General features: G+C 37.5%; 1 pseudogene; it reads right to left on the bottom strand.

Annotated features, from left to right (window-relative positions):
• Positions 1 to 1,778: 1,778 nt before the first annotated feature.
• Positions 1,779 to 4,557, bottom strand: LOC142445789 (polycomb group RING finger protein 6 pseudogene; annotated as a pseudogene).
• Between the last annotated feature and the right edge of the window lie 11,935 nt (positions 4,558 to 16,492).

The following is a 16,492-nucleotide window of genomic DNA, read 5'->3' as shown; positions in this document are numbered from 1 at the left end:
AAGCCAAGCTGAAGTTTACATTACATTTATTGCTAGTTTTCTTCAAAAATATGTATTAGAATAAATATTGTTCTAAACACTAAAGTAAATACAAAACATGGTTCTGGCATATTTATTTCTTTGAAAAGGTACGATGAATCTTAGACAACATAAATACTAGGCAGTGTGGTGGTTGCCATAGTAACAAGTAGATAGGAGCATAAAAATACATGCAATTTTTCAAATATAGCCACTTTTTTTCATAAATATACACTTTATAGATGGAAGATTATTCACTCCTTGCCTTAGTGCTCTTCTAGGAAAAATACAGAGTGGGAGAGAGATCATTTTAAAAAATAAAACATTATAATGTTAAACTTTAGAAAAGTTTAGGAAATTTTGACATTTCTATGTGAATTCTCAAAAATGAAGGCAGAAAAACTCTTTTTATTCTATGTTACTTTAATGGATGCTGTTTTCTGTAGGTAAGGAAGGGTAAAGCACATAAACTTCTATTTCTCCCAAGCATGCAATTTCCTTTTATTTTGCATAAATTTAGTATTCATATATATTAAATAGAGCACTAAACCAAGGAAAGCTGAAAGCTCTGCTGATTACAAAGAAGCAAAAAACCTTTCATGGTAACCCAGGGGCTACTATGTGAATAAATTATCTGAAAAAAAAAAATATATATATATATATATTTAGGTTAAATAATTTTATGTTAGAAGAGATTTATACACAATTAACAAATTTATAAAACAGTTGCAGTTCTTATCCAGTTTCTTTTTTCTATTTCTTATCCAGTTTCATAACCACTGTTACATAGTTAAAATTTTTGTTGTGAAATAGGGCCTACAAAATATTTCTTTTAGAAAGCATCAAAAAATGAAAGCATCACAATTATTTTAGGCAAAATAAGGTGTACAACAAATTTGGCATGCAAGTGAGGAGCTCACAAATATCCTTCTTATACACCATTGGGAAAAAATAATGGGAAAATTATTATTAGACACTTCAAGTACACTTCTCAAATTCATCTAACATTTAGTACTTGAAGAATCTGTGCCATTACAAGGGATCCACACCGTATTATGTACTCAAATAAAGTAAGTGGTAACCGAACTGACATATTAGAGCAGGGTCACCCTGCTGTAGGATATATCAAGGGAGTCTTATTGCACTGAAAGCCTATAATATGGTTCACATATCTTATAGGAAACATTCTCTTCACACAGTAGATGCCAATTCACTCATTTTAGAACTCAGTAACATTCCTTTAGTAGTGTTGCTGGTATTTTTTTTAAGTTGAAACTATGATGGCAAAATGGCTAATAGTTTTGATCTTTTCTGAGGTCATATGCTAGAGTTAAACAAAGAAGGTTGAGCTCTCTCCAGCTCAAAAGCATTCTTCTTTTTCAAAGGATGACCAACCGACTGATACCATCCCTGAAAGCAGTGCAGTAAGACTCCCTTGATATATCCTACAGCAAGGTGACCCTGCTATACTATGCCAGTTCGGTCAACATTCTTAAATCAAATAAAATTTTAAAATGCACTGTTTAGAATTTTATCGCTGAGCTATGGATATTTTTTATACAGTCTCTAGTAAAATAGTGCATTTCATCAGTCTAAGTTGTATTTATAAATGCTATTGTTCTTGGTGCTGGAAATAGGTAAACTCTAACTTAAACAGCACAAAGTGGTAGCAATTACATATTTCATAAAAATCTTTGGTGAGAAGCAGTTCTGCAGAAGGCTGTTCATTTTGTTTCCCTCCTCAAAATACTTGTAGAATTTCAGGTTATTTTCAGAGGAGAAACCACAAGACCATAATGAAGGACAAGCAGGCCATCCTGCATTGCTGCATCACCTATTGCACGTCGGATTTCTCTTAGAGTTTGATACTGCTCCAACACGTGATCGCCGCATATGATATCTACCTGACAAGCTGGACCAGACCCATTTTTCTTCTGAGGAATTTTTCTACATGCTCAATAGTTGTTTCTCCTGAAACTCTGACAAAGTCCTTTTCCAGTGGCTTAACATGTCCCGTGCCTTCATTAGCACCGATGAACTCCAGTAATAAAGACATGTGAAGTTCAGGTGGAATCTGAAACACTGATTCCAGGGCTCTCTTGATTTTCCTTAGCTTGAAGGGCCTGGTTGTGGAACAGCAGGCTTAGGCACTTCTCGACCTCTTCATAGAAATCATGCATTCGCTTTTTTTCTTTTTCCTCTATATTGATCACTAATTTGTACACTATGTCTTGTAGTACTATGTTGCATTTTGGACATCTCTTGCTCTAGTAAACATTTCTCACAATGCAGCTTTTACAAAAGGTATGCAGACACTCAGTAATGGTCATAGCATCTATTAAGCAACCTTTACAGAGGGATCCAAGATATACGGGGTCAGCTCAGAGAGGTTAATCAGGCGCTCCTCCTTCTCCTCCTCCTCTACTTCCTCCTCCTACTCCTACTCCTCCCTGCCCTGCAGGCAGATCAGTTACTGTGTTCTTCATTGAGCTATATCCTTTCAAGTTGGTGGCTGGGATTCTGCTTTCAGGGATGGTATCAGTTGGTCAGTCATCCTTTGGAAAAGAAGTATGCTTTTGAGCTGGAGAGAGCTCAACTATTAGTCATCTAGAGCAAAGGAGAGTGAGGGAAACCAAAGAGACACGGGAAAAATTAGTTTGTAGGATTAATGGCCTCTGTAAGCCATAGCTTCTTATATCTTGAGACCAGAACTAAATAAGGGGTCTGCAAATTACTACTGACCACTATGACAAAGAACACAATAAAAGGTCCTATTTAGAATGAAAGATAAGTGTAGAATTAAAGTCAGCTTCATTAAAAAAAAACACGATGGACTTACTAGAAGGATAATAACTAGAAGAACCCTTAATACTATTGTTCTGAGACACCTTTTAACTGAGCCATGGTCAGAGATCACTTTTTGGGCAAATAATAGAATGGTCAATAAAATAAAAAGTAAGAACTAAGTAGAATGTGCTCCTTAGAACAATCAACCATTTGAGACCAATTGGGCAATATTTGGTCAAAAGGATAGAAATAAGAAAGCCATGGTAAAAATAGGGAGCATTCTGACATAATGTGGGAGCAGAAATCAATGTCACGGAATGATTTGTGTATAAATTGCTAAACAGGAAACTAATTTGCTATGTAAATTTTTACCTAAAGAACAATTAAGTTTTTAAACTAAAGTGGAATGTATTAAAGGTCGAAATTTGGCTCTCAAGGATTTGTTCTAATGTTCTTCAACTCCAACTTGCATATTAGTAATTATTGCCTTGTTTTTATTGATGAGGACCTCTTGGTCATCTTTTTCCACAGATGTAGAGGATTTTAATTCCTGTCTATTTCAACTGACAAGGTTCTCAAGTATTTCATTATTTATATTGTTGATTAAAGATACTTGCAATGAATAAGTCTATGCTAGCCAATAATCTCTTGGTCATTTCTATCATGTAGGCTATATTTCCAATGACTTATCTTTCTTTGTTTCCAACTTTCCCATTCCAATCATGAGTAATTATCCATGTATATTGATTGCATGTTTAGTCATCTTCAGATCTTCCACTTCTTCATCTATGGCATTAGATGAAAATATGAAGTTTAAATCATATTATTCTTCTTGACTGGTATTCCTCATAGATGCATGATTATGCTGACAGCATCATACTTCAGGATAGATTTTTTTCACAAGAAATGCAACACAACATCACTCCTCTTCGATTAGCCGTTCCTGGCATGGTACCAGCACTCAAAAGCTACCCTCATTTCCAGTGAGCTGATTCCAACTGAAAGCAGCTATGTGGGACAGGGTACAACTGTCCCTGTGGGTTTCCGAGATGGTTAGTAGGCCATGTTGTTAGGTTGGTAGACGCCGTTGAGTTTGTTCCAACTCATACTGACCCTATGTACAGCAGGACCAAACACTGCCCAGTCCTGTGCCGTCCTCACAATTGTTCTTATGCTTGAGCCCATGGTTGTGGTCACTGTGTGAATCCATCTTGCGAGGGCCTTATTCTTTTTCACTGTCCCTCCAGTTTACCATGCATAAATGTCCACTTCTCCAGAGACTGGTCAGCATAGGATTGTCTACTACAAAAATAGCCAATCAGTGTCCATTTTACTTGACCCTAGGCCCTAGGGTATCAAGTTTTGCGCATTCAATTTCATTTCTTACAACTTCCAATTTTCCTCAATTCACACTTCACACATTCCAAGTTCTGATTATTAATGGATGTTGCAGTCATTTCTCCTTATTTTGCCAAGCCAATCAGAAAATGAAGGCCCAGAAAGCTGTACTCCACCAAAGGCACTAAGGTTGAGGAGACGGCTCTTCCCAATGGTGCTCGGATTGCCTCCCAGCCAGAGGACCCTCCTTCTGAACAATAGCAGACAGTGCTGCGCTGCTATTCATCAGGGTTCCACCGAGCAGTTCTTTTAAAGGTAGGTTGCCAGGCCCTTCTTCCTATTCGCCTCATCTACCTCAGTGTGGAAGACCTGCTGAAGCTGTCCATTGCGGGTGACCCTATTGGTATTTGACATCGTAGTGCCATAACTTCTAGTACCACAGCAACATACAAGCGAACAGAGTACAACAAAATGACAGATGAGTGGCAGTGACAGGTGTGGGGTATGGTGAGGAGTGCTCCTTTCCCCAGGAAACAAATAGCATTCAGAAAGGATGTAGTCTCCTTGCCTGGGACACATCACACACATTTGTGGGGACCCCATGCTAAACTATTTTTGTAGTGTACCTGCTTCTGAGTTGGGGCTTTGTATTTAGCAAAGTATCTCCTTTTCAGAAATATACTTAAAGCCCTCCAAACCACTGGGCAATGCTTAAAAACACTTGAAACTAACATTTCCTAATGTTGAATAAGAATTCAGCTTTGATTGCCACAGTATGGAATTCTACATTTAAAAATAATAATATTAAGTCAACTGGAGCAGAACAAAAGAATTTCCAACTATGGTTAGTAAGTAAATCCTTAAAATCTAGTTTATAAATGTAGACTTCCAACTGATCTCGCCAACACTATTACATGCCATTCTCATTGGAGATTAAAGCACTTTAAATGATAATTGCTTGACATGCTGCCAAATTGAAGTTAAAAAAACAACAGTGCAACGAGGCTCACCTTGTTCTCACTGGGATCAATCAGCCAATCAATCAAACAACAAAACCCACATGCTATCATAGATAAGGACTGAGAGAACTACTGGATGATAGGGGGGGAAAACCCCAGAAAATTCTCGTCATGCACATACATAGTCTTATTGCTGTTTTTAGATATGTCATTTATTTAAATTATGATCCCAAACCAATCAAACAAGTTGTTACCAAGGAGATTCAGATTTATAGTGACCCTCTAGGGCAGCCTAAACTATCTCATAAGTGTAATCTTTATCAAAGAAAACTATCATATCTTTTCCCCATGAAGCACTGCGAGGGTTCAAACTGTCAACCTTTCTATTAGCAGCCAAACACTTACGCACCGGGCCAGCAGGATCCTTTTAAATAATGGTAGACCAAAAAATTACTATTTATTTTTGGTGAGCATAGATCCTCCATGTGAAAACAAACATGTGCAAACATAATTGGATTCAACTAAACATAATAAAAATACGGTCACCTAACATTGTCCTCAATGAAATCACGATGGGAAAACATACCAACATCAGTTCCCCTGACATTAAGTCAATCCTGGCTAGTAGGACCCTATATAGAGTTTCCAAGGCTGAACATCTTTGTAGAAAACAGACAGTGTCATCGTTCTCCCACAGAATGGCTGGTAAGGGTTTGCAGCAATTAGCAGCTCAACATATATTCCACAGCTCTTCAGAGCTCTATAAACTTTCAACACATGCAACTCTGCACTTCAATTACTAAGTTATTTCCTTTTATATATTGGGAAATTTCCTGTTGACAATGCACGGCTTAATCTCCAAATAAATTTATCAGTTTTTAAAGTTAACTTGAAAAATTAAATAATAATAAAATGATTGTCTCAACCAATGCTAGAAACTTATATTCCCCTACATTTACATAGCTACACTCAGTTATTTCTATTATAGCAACATACTTAGAACTTGAGGCAAAAGATTATGAATCCCTCTAAGAGTAAGAAAGAAAAGTCTCATTCTTTTTTTAAAATCATTTTATTGGGGGCTCGTACAATTCTTATCACAATCCATACATGCATCCATTGTTTGTCAAGCACATTTGTACATTTGTAGCCATCATCATTCAGAAAACATTTGCTTTCTACTTGAGCCCCTGGTATCAGCTCCCCATTTGTTCCTCTTCCTCCCTGCTCTCCTCTCCCTCATGTGCCCTTGATAATTTATAAATTATTATTTTGTTTTATCTTACACCATCTGATGTCTCCCTTCAACCACTTTTCTGTTGTCCATCCCCCAGAAAGGAGGTTATATGTAGGTCATTATAGTTGACCCCGCCTTTCTACCTCACCTTGAAAAGTCTCATTCTTCTAGCCACTTGGTATTCAGATTAGATCAGATTTATTCAATCTTGTGTATTATAGTTTTCTTTATGTCAATTGAGTTATATATAGACTATACCATTCATATTTTGTTCTTTTACACATAAACTTTTAGGTCCTATTTTCTATCTTTCTCTTTCTAGTCACTATTTATAATACACACACATATACATTCTTTTTTAACATTTTATTAGGGCTCATACAACTCTTATCACAATCCATACATATACATACATCAATTGTATAAAGCACATCAGTACATTCCTTGCCCTAATCATTTTCAAAGCATTTGCTCTCCACTTAAGCCTTTTGCATCAGGTCCTCTTTTTTTTTCCTTCCCTCCCCGCTGACCCCTCCCTCATGAGCCCTTGATAATTTATAGATTGTTATTTTGTCATATCTTGCCCTATCTGGAGTCTCCCTTCACCCCTTTCTCTGACGTCCATCTCCCAGGGAGGAGGTCACATGTAGATCCTTATAATCGGTTCCCCCTTTCCAACCCACTCACCCTCCACTCTCCCAGCATCGCCCCTCACACCCCTGGTCCTGAAGGTATCATCCACCCTGGATTCCCTGTGCCTCCAGCTCCTATATGCACCAGTGTACACCCACATACACATTCTTACAAACTTGTGTATGCTTAAAATATTGCTTTTTATTTGAAAAATAATTTTCATAATACATCTTCAAACTACAGTAAGCTTGGCTTAGAGTGAGGAGGTAATGCCTACCTCTTCGCAATTTTCAGTCTTCAAAGTGTCATATTGATCCAAGTAAAAAAACTCATGAATTCAAATTCAGTATAGAGCAGAATACTCTATCCAATTGGCTGAAAAAAGTGAATTTTTTTCTTCCAACACCTAGGTTCCCTGACCCAATAACTTGGTGTGTCTAATCACAGATGAGAGAATTCTTTGGAATATGCCTTTATCCTAAATGCACATGTAAAACTTTCATTTAACTTAATTGACTGTCTTTGCCAATATGAATATAAAGCGTTTGTGACAGATGGCTTCCATCTGACAATAAATCACATGTAGACAATAATAGATACAAAACATTTATCATCTACAACACTGGTTGGTAAAATGGTTGAAATAATGTAACCCATTATCTACACTCTTCTGCGGTGTGCTGAATAAGAGCCTCCAGAACCTGGTAATGTCCACAAAATCAAACTATTGGCTTTGGATAGTAAATATTTTTCTGAGTGCTTTATTCTTACTGATAACTTAAAGCTTTAATAGTGATGTCTGAGATTTCCCTTTAATTGCCTGATTATAATCACAGCACCCACTAATCTGCATTGCTAAACTTCCCAAAGTAAACAGAATGAGCAGAGTAAATTGGTTGGCATGTTGAGGTACAATACTAGGTAACTTAACCTCCTTGTAGTATTAAAAATAACAAGAAATTTATCCCATGTGTGGAACTGAGCATAAATAGAAATGTCTATGGCTGATGATTATGGAATCACATACCTAAGAAGCGCACTCTAAGTTTGGTTGTTTCTGCGAGGAACCTGGAACACAGAGAGAAACCTAATTTAAACTTTAAGAAGACATCCAGAGAATGAATTAAAATATTAATCAAATATTTATGACTTTTAAAATAGAACAGAAGAAATAAAATGACCGCATCACAATGGAAGAGGAAGAAGAATGAATTGGTTGATACATGGGGCACCACTATCTTTTCACCCTCTCCTTTTACTCCTGTGAACTATTTCCTTCTGTTTTCACTACTCAGAGGGACAGCAGAATGATCTTAGTGACTGGAAAAGGAAATGCATTACTTATCTTTAAAATAAGGGGAAAATGATTTTTTGGTAATTAGAGAGCTTAGCTTAACCTGAGGGTATGCAGAAACAAATTAATCAATCAATTAGCAACACTTCAAAGAACATTAAGTACTGGGAAACAACCAACATAGAATCTGAAGAACAAAATATGCCATGTGAACTCAATACCTTTCTCTGATACAAGGGCAGGTCATATTATCAGGTAAAAAGTGAATGGTGCACTCAATAGATAGTAATATTTAGAAAATAATGATGGCAACATGTGTACAAATATGCTTGCTACAATTGATGTAATGGAAAGAGCTGGAAGAGCCCCCAATAAATGATTTTAAAAAGTGAATGGTGTAGTATTATCTGGGAGTTGTTAAGTCTTTTCCATCAATTCCTCAATTTATTGGGATAGGGAAAAAAGGTCTAAGAAAAAGAATTCAAAAATGGCTTCAATGCTAAACCAATAGATACTGACATATTCCCTCTCTCTTAAGAACATGTTTCTTTTTTTGTTTTTTGAAGATGAATTATATTGAATACTTTATTTTATATAATTTATATTTTTATTGTTTTTAAGTCATTTTATTAAAGGCTCATACAACTCTTATCATAATCCATACATACATCAATTGTGTCAAGTACATTTGTTGACATCGTCATTCTCAAAGCATTTGCCTTCTACTTGAGCCCTTAATATCTGCTCCTTTTTTTCCCTCCTGCTCCTTCTCCCTCTTGATAATTTATAGATTATTATTATTTTGTCACGTATTACACTGTCCGGGGTCTCCCTTCACCCACTTTTCTGTTGTCCACCCCCCAGGGAGGAGGTTACATGTAGATCCTTGTAATCTGTTCCCCCTTTCTATCCCACCTTTCCTGCACAGTCCTGGTATCGCTACTCTCACCACTGGTCCTGAAGGTTTCATCTGTCCACGATTCCCTGTGTTTCCAGTTCCTATCTATACCAGTGTACATCCTGTGGTCTAACCAGATTTTTAAGGTAGAATTTGGGATCATGATAGTGCGAGGGGTGGGGGCGGAGGGAAGCATTTAAGAACTAGAGGACAGTTGCATGTTTCATTGTTTGCTACACTGCACCCTGACTGGCTCGCCTCCTCCCTGTGACCCTTTTGTTTTAACTACCAACCTTTCAATTAGCAGTCCAAATGCTTACCTGACAGCACCACCAGGAAGGATTCCATCAGAAAAAGAAAATTTTAAAAATATATGCCCTTTCCAACATGGTGAGCTTTAGTTTCCCTAGGGATCTTGAGGGATCTCTTCCAGTTACATAGTTACTCTGGGACAAAATAGAAATCCAATGTGTATAGAAATTTTGTAAAAGAAGACTTTGTGAATGAATTAAAAGTATATCCATATGGTTAGTTGCACCATGAAGCCAGTTCCTATTCCTGGTGACTTCATATACAATGAAGGAAGCACTCCTTGATACTGTTGTTCTCATAACTGCTGCTTGTACTCAGCACTGGGCTAGAGAGAACAATAAGTACTTGAGTGGTGTTTAAATTATAAGTGCTCTTGTAAACACTTAAAATTGGTGGAAAATGAGGAGTGCCTGTTATTCGGTTGGATAAGGAAGATAATTTAAGATCAATTGAGAGAGGTCAGAGGTAAGAACCCATTTTCAAGAAGAGTGGCCTCTGTATCCCAGGACCAGCAGGCTGAGTTCACAGGGGAAGGAGAGGGCAGATGTGGCATAGGAGTATGGGGAAGAGAGATTGCATTTCAGAAAGGCAGTCAGTTATCTGTCCCATATTAGAGGATCTAGTGGGAGCTAACAGTATGTTGAGATGAATTGCCTATTAGCTCGGATAGCAACTGCTTATTATGCAATTAACACTATTATTTTCCCAGCCTCTGTCATCATTAAAAATAATCATATAGATCTCTTAGGAAGTTTTTTCACTGGACTGTGTCTCATTGGCTCTATCTTTCTAATCGTAAACAAAACAGGAGGATGTGTCCTGCTTAAGGAGAGAAGGGTGCCTGCCCTACAGGTTATTGGAAACGCACAACACAAAGGAAATGGGAGCAAGTCACTCCCAACCTCTATCCTCTCCATGCTCTCAACACAACAATCACACCTTTTTTTTTCTCTCCACTCTTGTTTTAATAGATTCCAAAGTGTTTAGGGAGTTTATGAAAGAAATATGCCACATACAACTACCTTATAATGAAAATAAAAATGTAAATTGAAATAAACAAATAATATGAACAAAGGGAGAATGTTTAGACATATTTACCTTGCCAAGAATAGTATCCATTATTTATCTTACTAACTAAGGAAAGCATGACTACAGAAAAAACTCAAGAGCTTCAGGAGAAGGGAAAGCCGTGCACGCCAGGCGAAAGGCCACCCCAACTAGGCCCAGATGCCTCTACTTTTTAGCTGGCCTAAGGTAAATTCTTTGTTGGGTTCATTTTATCTGTGTTTTAAAAAAGAAAGATTTTTTTAAAGCAAAGATAGGAGAGAATCCTAACATCTTTGTATCACAAAACTTTAGATCCTATTCCTAGTATCCCTGATATTTCAAAATCTTAGCTATTTAAAGTCTTTCAGACCGGAGGGTTAAGGTTATATGACCAGCAAAAAAACCCAAGACATTTAGAGGCAGTAGACATGAATTTGATATTACTTTTGCTTCTGCACAGCTTGTTTCCCTATGAGTACAAGCCTGGTGGCTCAGTGGGTTAAGCAGTGGGCTGCTAACCAAAAAGTTTGTGGTCACAATCCACCAGCCACCTTGTGGGAAAAGATGAGGCTATCTACTCACGAAGAGATTTAGTCTCCCTCAGAAACCATAAGGAGGATTTCCACTATTCTATAATTCTACCATGAGTCAGAATTCACACAATGACCATAGGTATGCTAACACTACCCATCTTACTTATCTCCTAAGATTATCATAAGGATAACATTAAATAAACACACACACAGCATGGGGGTGATCCAAAACATTTGTGGAAAATGGGATTAAAAGATAATGGAATTTCCCCATAAATTTCATACATATGTGTGTGTATATAAGGATAGATGAACTTGCATGCTACTAAAAATACCCAGGTACCTATTATTTTATTTAGTTTGGCATCCTGTATTGCCTGAGAAAGGTATTTTAGACATTACGGAATGTGCTCCAGAACCCCTGGGTATCAGAAGAGGTAAGGCTATTTACAACTTAAGAGTATGCTTTCCCACATTGCCACAGTTGGAAATCCAAGTTTCCTGAGGACTGTAGTACAAATTGCTATTCTCTGTCATAGGAAAAATGTTCTTTTTTTAAACCAATTCAAATAACCAATTGTCAAATGACTATGATGGTTAGTGATGTATTTGAGTGGAGAGAGAAAGAAAGAAGAATGGACTGGACTATGGAAAGGAGCAACATGAAATACGGGCTAAGAGTAAGAGAAAATATCAACAGAAAGAAATTAAGGGCATTGAGAATCTCCTAGGAATGTTAGTGGAGCCTGCTCTGTAGAAGGTACCGCCTGTGAACAGAATATTGGGGAGTCAACGGACATGTTTTGAAAGCACAGCTAACAAATATGTTATTAAATTCAGTTAATAAATGCTAGGGTATCAACCCCTTTTCCTGATACTTTCCCTACTTATGATACCTGACTGCCACTTGTTTGTCCATTTGCCATACATCGGTGGTTTATATGTTGCTGTATTTTGGAAGCTACATCACCAGTATTTCAAACATAAACAGGTCATGAAAGATGAACAGGTTTCAACAGAGCTGCCAGACTAAGAACAGACTACAAAGAAGGACAAGGTCATCCACTTATGAGGAATTAGCCACTGAAAACCTTATGAATTGAAATGGAATGTTGTTAGATACTGAAAACCTCATGACTAGCAGTGGAACATTGCTAGAGAATGCCAAAAGATGAGTCTCTCAGGTCAGAAGATGCTCAAAGGAAAAATGACTGAAGATTGACTGAAGAGGCTTCGCAAAGGAGAGTTGACAGTAATAATATGGATTGAGTAAAGCTTTTGGGAACTTCATTCACTGACGGGTTATGCCTCAACATAAGAACAAAGAGCTGTAAACATTTACTAATAATTGGAGATTGGAATATATGAAATATTAATCTATTAATATTGGAAGTCATCAAAACTAAAATAGAATGCATAAAGATCAAATATAGTAGATATTAGAGAGCTGAAATTGGCTGGTGTTGATCATTTTGAATCAGATCTCATATGATTATTATGCCAATAATGAGAAATTTAAGAAGAATGGCATTACATTTATTGTCAAAAAGGATATAACAAGAACTATCCTGAAATACAGTGCTATCTGTAATATAATATCTAATCAGTCATTAAAATGACACAAATTAAAGAAAGATCAAGTAAATGTTTATAAGAGACTCTGAAACTTGTTCTTGAGCACAGAGTAGTTAAAACATGTTCAAGAAATCATAAAGTAGAAGAGCTGAATAGAAATTTTCAAACAGTAGCTGCAAAAGACAAAGTTCTTTAATGAAATGTGCAAACACCTGGCATTAGAAAACCAGTAAGTAAGAACACGCCTAGCATATCTTAAACTGAAAATACTGAAGACAAAATTCAAGTCTCAAGTTGCAATATTGAAAGATTTGATGGGTAAAATATTGAACAATTGAAGGACTATCAAAAGATGATGGGAAGGATACACAGAGTCATTGAACCAAGAAGAGCTAGTCAACCTTTAACTATTTCAAGAGGCAGTATATGTACAAGAACTGATAGCACAGAGAGAAGAATCCAAGCAGCAATGAAGGCATTAGTGAGAAACAAGGCCCCAGGAATTGATGGAATACCAATGGAAATGTATCAGCAAGCTGATGAAGCACTGGACGCACTCATTTATCTATGTCAAAAAATTTGGAAGACAGCTATTTGGCCATCTTACTGGAAGAGATCCATATTTGTACCCATCCCCCAAAATGTGGAAAACAGTATCACTGATATCACATGCAAGTAAAATTTTGCTGAAGATCATCCAACACCATTTGCAGCAGTACATTGACAGAGAGCTGCCAGAAATTCAAGGTGGATTCAGAAGAGAACTTGGAACAAGGGATATCATTGCTGATATCAGATGAATCTTGGCTAAAAGCAGAGACTACCAGAAAATTTTTAATTGTGTGTTATTGACTATTCATAGGCATTTAACTGCTTGATCATAACAACTATGGATACGTTTGAGAAGAAAAATTCAAGAATTCTCCTTTTACTTATATGGAACCAGTATACAGACCAAAACACACTCATCTGCATAGAATAAAGAGATACTAAACGGTTTAAAATCAGGAAAGGTGTGTATCAGGGTTATAGCCTCTCAACATATTCAAACTGTATGCTGAGAAAGTAATCAGTGAAATTGGACAAATGAGGAAGAACTCAGCATCAGGATTGGAGGAAGGCTTATTCACAATTTTCAATAAGCAGATTACATAATCTTTTTTGCTTAAAGTGAGTAGGGCCTGAAGAATTTGATGACGAAAACCAAGGATTGTAACCTCTTGCATGGATTACAATTCAATGAAAAGCAAACCAAAATCCTCACAACTGGATCAATAGGTCACACCATGTTAATCAAAGAAAAGGTTGAAGTTGTCAAGGAGTTCATCTTGCTTGAATCCACATCAATTTTCATGAAGCTGCAGTTAAGAAATCGAATGACACACTGCACTGGGAAAATCTGCTGCACAAGACTTTTTTAAAGTGGTGAAGAACAAAGATGTTACTTTGAAGACTAACGTAGACCTGATCCAAGTCATGGTATTTTTTAATGGCCTTATATGCGTATGAAAGTTGAACACTGAGTAAGGAATATCAAAGAATAATTAATACAGAAAAGCAAGAAAACGGAGCGGCGAGGTCCCCAGGGAATGCTGAAGGTAGAATTTGGGGCCAGGACATAGTGCCCCATCAGACTGGACTGGAAAACACTCCTAAAGGCCCAAAACAGTCCTTGAACTAACTATAAGCTTTTCTTTCTTGTTGTGTCTTGTTTTTTGGTCATTGGTTTGTTGTTGTTGATGTTTTATTGTATATTTTTACTTGGTTTTTATCTGCTTTGTTTTTGTGCATGTTATTATCTCCGCAAATCTGTCTAAATAAAATAGGCTGGATGAATAATCTGGAGCAGAAAATGACGGGACCAAGAGTTCCGGGGAGACATGGGAGAGGGGGAGGTGGGAGGAAAGGTAGTGGTGTTAACAAACCCAGGGACAAGGGAACAACAAGTGATCCAAATCGGTGGTGAGGAGGGTGTAGGAGGTCTGGTAGGGCGTGATCAAACGTAATGTAACCAATAGGAATTACTGAAACCCAAATGCAGACTGAGCATGATAGTGGGACAAGAGGAAAGTCCAAGGAAATAGAGAAAAGAGCTAGGAGGCAAAGGGCATTTATAGAAGTCGAAATAAAGGCATGTACATATGCAAATATATTTACATATGAGGATGGGGAAATAGATCTATGTGCATATATTTATAGGTTTAGTAGTAAGGTAGCAGAAGGACATTAGGCCTCCACTCAAGTACTCCCTCAATGCAAGAATACCTTCTTCTATTAAATTGGCATTCTATGATGCTCAGCTTCCTGACACAACCACTGAAGACAAAGTGGGTGAATAAGTAAATGTGGTGAAGAAAGCTGATGGTGCCCAGCTATCAAAAGATATAGCATCTGGGGTATTAAAGACTTGAAGGTAAACAAGCGGCCATCTAGCTCAGAAACAACAAAGCCCACATGAAAGAAGCACACCAGCCTGTGTGATCATGGGATATTGATGGGATCAGGTATCAAGCATCAAAGACACAGAACAAAAAGTCATATTTATGCAAATGAGGGGAAGGGTGGAATGGAGATCCAAAGCTCATCTGTAGGCAACTAGTCATCCCCTTACAGAGGGGTTGTAGGGAGGAGACAAGCCAGTATAGCACCATTGAAACATACAAATTTTCTCTAGTTCTTTAATGCTAACTCCTGCCCCACTATCATGACCACAGTTCTGCCTTACAAATCCAGCTAGAACAGAGCATGTACACCGGTACAGATAAACGCTTGGGATACAGAGAATCCAGGACAGATAAACCCCCTTAGGACCAATGAGAGTAAAGTTACACGGAGGGTAAAGGGAAGGTACAGGGAGAAAGGGGGAAGTGATCACAATGATCTACATATAACCCCCTTCTGGGGGATGGACAACAGAAAAGTGGGTCAAGGGAAACAGTGGTCAGTGTAAGAAATAATTTAATAAACGTATTAAACATTTTTATTAAAAAATTAGTAAATTCAGAGTTCCTAAGGTAGGGAGTATGGGGGGTGGTGGCAGGAAATGAGCTGATATCAAGGGCTCAAGTAGAAAGAAATGTTTTGAAAATGATGATGGCAACATATGTACAAATATGCTTGACACAATGGATGTATATATGGATTGTGATAAGAGCTGTAAGAACCACCAATGAAATGATTTTTTTTAAAAAGAGGGAGACCCTAGAAAAGATGGCTTGATAGTGGCTGCAGCACTGGGATAGGATCACAATAATTATGAGAATGACACGGGACCAGGCAGTGTTTTGCTCTATTGTACACAGGGTCCCCATAATACAGACCCTGCATGATGGCACCTACAGCAACAAGGTACCTGAGTTTGCCCCACGGCATTTCATTCTATTGTACTAAAGCAAAACGTATTTTATAAGGGTTCCAGTTCATTCACACCTCTTCATTCTAAACAAAGCCTATTTAAACATGTCTCTGTGATCAGTGGATAGCCCCAGACAAGTTCTCTCAGTAATACATGAGTCTTCGTCTCATTAGAGTATCTTAAAAAAAAAAAGGTCTCATCAGAACAGCAGCTTCCAAAGAGATCAAATCAAGTGGATTGAGCCTTCCTTTGAATTTCCTCTGATCATTGACCAGGGATGTAAACAGTCTTTCCCTTGAACAGAGTGCTTTAGAAAGTGGATTACTTCCAACACCACTCCATCGGCCCAGAGAGGGACAATCTCTTTTAGAAGCTGACCTATCTGTGTCCTTGATGGAGATCACCTTACTGGGATCTCATAGTCATAAGTAATGCCCTATCTGCCTCTGGGAAGTCCCTATACCAATATTTAAGCTCTTCGGTTTAACATAATTTATGCACCCAAA

Source organism: Tenrec ecaudatus, chromosome 4, assembly GCF_050624435.1.
Source record: "Tenrec ecaudatus isolate mTenEca1 chromosome 4, mTenEca1.hap1, whole genome shotgun sequence".
Lineage (NCBI taxonomy): Eukaryota > Metazoa > Chordata > Mammalia > Afrosoricida > Tenrecidae > Tenrec > Tenrec ecaudatus.
Note: the sequence above shows the minus strand (reverse complement) of the source record. Positions and strands in the feature narration are given on the sequence as shown.